Here is a 4,059-nt window from a genome sequence, read left to right as displayed (position 1 = left end):
TTTGCAGGACATACAGGTAACCAGTGTGTGACACATAGGGGTTCAGGCTGGGTAGCCTGGTTGTTGACTCTTGGGAACTTGGTGGCTGGACCAGGTGCGCGATTGGAAGTCTCAAAGATAGTTTGGGTATACCAATCCATCGGTTAGGTAAAGGGGTTGGTAATCAGGAGGATGTGGTGTAAGATGCAGGTGTAGATTCGTAAATGTTGGGTTATGGGTGTGTATCGGATCGGTTTTGGGTAAGATGTCGAGTCAGGTATCGTACATGTTTTGTGCATGAGTTTTCATTCCAGCGGGATAAGGATGGAGATATTTATATGTCGAGGGCATCAATCGCAGGGTTCAAGGGTAATGGATGGGTTTAGTTGATGGCAGTTCGAGTTACTGTGATGTGTCTTGGGTTGGTTTTATCCGTAAAGGAACCATAGCGTGTTTGAAGGGAGGAAAAGATGGTTCGTGGAAGACTGGGTAGGAAATGAGACTGTAGTGGGTCATGCAGCATTCATTTTGTTAGCAGAAGTTTGATGGCAAGGTGTGTAAGCAAGTCCTGTCAGTCGGTTTTCTTTTCAGGAGACGCGTGGGACTGTTGTGTGTGTGTGTCGTTTGGCTCAGTAATCGGTTAGGCGTCTGGTGTTTCGAGTGGTTGTCAGATAAGGTGGGATCAGAGAGGTCTTGCTTGCTTATGAAAAGCAGCAAGTGGTAGCAATAAGAGTCGAAGTGGGTTCAGTGACTTGGGATTCGTGTGACGAGTTGCTTGTATTCGGGGTATACGCTAAGTTGTTTGCAGTTGGATTAAATAATCTCAGAGTGGCTGATTAGACCCTATTGCACAGCTCTCGTTTGAGTCTAACCGTTGCAGGGGTGAGTCTCCTACTCGAAGGATTATTTGAGCCTCCTATCAAGTTGAGCGTTCTGCAGCCGCATTTGATCAGTAACTTTGTTCCTTTGGAAGCCTCAAGGTATTATGGGTGGAAAGTATTTATTTAGGCAAGTTTTCTTATGGAATAAGTTAAATGATGGTTCGGTGTAAGCAGTTGTCGGGAAGCTAGGTCAATTTGAAGTTTCGAGTTTCGGAAGGATGGAGGTGGTTTTATGCAAGAGGGTTTAAGGTTCGTTCTTTTCCAGGATTGGTAAGTCCTTCCAGGGTTGGTTCCGGTTGCCTTGGGAAGGCTGTATTTATTTCGGATTGTGGAGGTATTGACCAGATTGTTGGATGTGCTGGGGAAGGTAAGGACAGATTTCGAGGACAAAATCTAATTCAAGTGGGGGAGAGTTGTAACATCATGTTTCGAATTGTTCCCATTTTAAATTGGTGATCAAAGGATTAAGTGCTATCACGCTATGGATACCTGAGGGGTTGGATTTCGGACCCAGTTGGAGTTGGATAATGTACCTTGGATTGCTCGGGTATTCAGTTTGAGTTTTTGGATCAAAGGGTATTTCGGTAATTTATCAGCTCGAACTTCTATGGAAAATGGATTTTAGTTCGGGATATATCATGGCATGTTGGATTTGATATTAGTGTTGAGTGTCTCGATAACTTTCTATGGATAGATGAATGGTTGGAATCAGAGTTGTATCGAGTGAGTTAGGGTCTTCGGAAGAATTAGGGTTTTAGGAAAAGCCCTAGTATGCGGGGCTTACCAAGGTGGTACGCAGGGCGTACCGAGAAGAAGGGACTACGCGAGGCGTAGCGGGGAGGAACGCGTAGCGTTTGTGCGAGGTTGGGTCGGGGTGTGCGGCCTCGTACACGGGGCGTACGAGAAGGTACGCTGGGCGTACGAGGGTCAGATTGAAAACCCTAATCTTGGGGTTGTACCCAATATAAGCATAATGTTATGCCTCCTTCTTCATTCTAAGTCAGCCCCCACCCTCTAAAACCCTAAGAATCATCCTTAATCACTCATGGTGGCATTTTGAGCTTATGGAGTCCGTTTTTGGAGTGTTTGGTCCATTTTCAAGAAGATGGAGTTTGATGCAAAGAGGGGGATCAAGGAGAAGCTTATGGATCTGGATTTTGTGACTCATTTTTAGCTTGATGAAGGTATAAAGCTTTGAACTTGATCATTGATGTCTTAGATCTACCATTTATGGGTTTTGGTTCATTTTGGTCCCAAGTATGAGATCTAGTGGTCTTGATTTCATTCCAGGAGCTTTGAGCTGCCCCTCTTAGTGTTTCTGAGGTTCAAGGTCCATAAAGTTGGCACCTTTTAGAGTTTAAGAACATCTATATTGGAGTTTGAGCCATTTCAGTGAAAGTAGAATGCTATTTGGTCTTTTTGGGGCATGCAAAGTCACCAAGTCATTGACTTTATGGGTTTAGACGTTAGTTGGGACTCAGATCTGTGGTTTGGACTTGCTGGACCAAGCATTAAGAGCTTAATGAGGATTTAGCTTAATGGAGTAGTATGTTGGGCGTACAAGTTTGTACTCGCAACGTACACGCCAAACAGCCTGTACGCTTAGCATACAGCTGAGTACACCCTGCGTACTCAGTAAGATTGGATTTCATGTTTGTGTGCCTCGGGTTGGGCCATTTCTTGGACTAAGTTGTTGTGGGCCTTCGCGGGCCAACTGGGAACAGGTTTATGGACTAAGGAATTATTGGGCTTTAGGATAAGGCCTATTGGAAAGGCGTGGGCCCAATTTGGAAAATTGGGCCATAAGTGAGCCATAATTTGGCCTTGATGATTATGAGATATTGGACCATCGAAATGCCAAGTGTTTGGACTAGAATAAATGGTTGGGCCTTAAGGTAAGACCATGTAGAGGTTTGGGCCCAATTTGGAAAATTGGGCCATATGTTGGGCCTTGATTGATTATTTGGCTTTTGGGCCTACAAAGTGGGAGTTTGGGCCTTGGTTTTGAACCAAGCTAGGTTATGGGTAAAATGGTCCATTTATCCCAAGTGTGGATTTATGGTTATACATTGAAACCCAAATGGTTAATTGGGTTTTGTCTTGATGATTGACAGTTCGGGGATCGGTCAGCCAGCAGCCATAAATTTATTCACGGGACTTCAACAGTGTGAGGTGAGTCTCCTCACCATACCAATGGTTCGAAGGCACCAAGGCCGACCCATTTATTTAGTTGTGATGATTATTGCGGATGTTTTGTCGATACATTATGTATTTATGTGAAGACCATGTGGGTGTTCCCATGTCAATTAGTTATATGTGGTATGCTAGTTGATTATGATGTATGTGGTATGCTAGTTGTCTTTATGATACTTGTATGGAAGACCCCGGGGGTTCCTGAGACAATTGGATATAAGACCGTGTGGGGGTGTCCATGGCATTCTAGGCTAAGACCATATGGGGGTTCCCATGGCACCTGGTGTAAGACCTTGGAGGGTTTCCATGGCATCCTTAGTTATGACTATGTGGGGGTTCCCATGGTAATGGGCTAAGACCATGTGGGGGTTCCCATGGCACCCAGAGTAAGACCTCGGAGGGTTTCCATGGCATCCTTATATGTTTGTATGTAAGGTTTATATGGCTTGTATGATATTTCTTCTGATTAGTTAAGACCATGTGGGGGTTCCCGTGGCAGTGGGCTAAGACATGTAGGGGTTCCCATGGCACCCTGTGTAAGACCTTGGAGGGTTTCCATGGCATCCTTATACGTTTGCATGCATGGCTTATGTAGCTTATATGGTTCATATGGTTTATGTGATAATGTAGATTATGTGGGGTATGCTCTGGGGAACTCACTAAGCTTCGTGATTACAGCTTTGTTTATGGTTTTAGGTATCATTGGTTCGGAAAGGAAGGGCATGGCTTGATCGCAGCACACACACCCGTGTTTTCCGCATTATGTCATTTTGGGATGTAACTTTGATAAATATTTTAATTAAGCAATGTTTTTGAATGGTTGGATTAAGTAACATTTGTGATTGACTATAATGAAAAATGAAAATTTTAGCCTGGATTTTTGGGTCGTTTCAAGTTGGTGTCAGAGCCTTGGTTTGTTGGATTCAGACATACTTTTGGGTGTGTCTGAACTCAAACTGGGGATCTGTAAATTTTTCAAAAGAAAAATGTTTTCAAGGAAAGAGTT

The sequence above is a fragment of the Lactuca virosa genome, chromosome 2 (assembly GCF_052849685.1).
Source record: "Lactuca virosa cultivar CGN04683 chromosome 2, Lactuca_virosa_CGN04683_v6, whole genome shotgun sequence".
In the NCBI taxonomy this organism is placed as follows: Eukaryota; Viridiplantae; Streptophyta; class Magnoliopsida; order Asterales; family Asteraceae; genus Lactuca; species Lactuca virosa.
The sequence above is the reverse complement of the archived record's forward strand: the minus strand, read 5'-3'. Positions refer to the sequence as shown.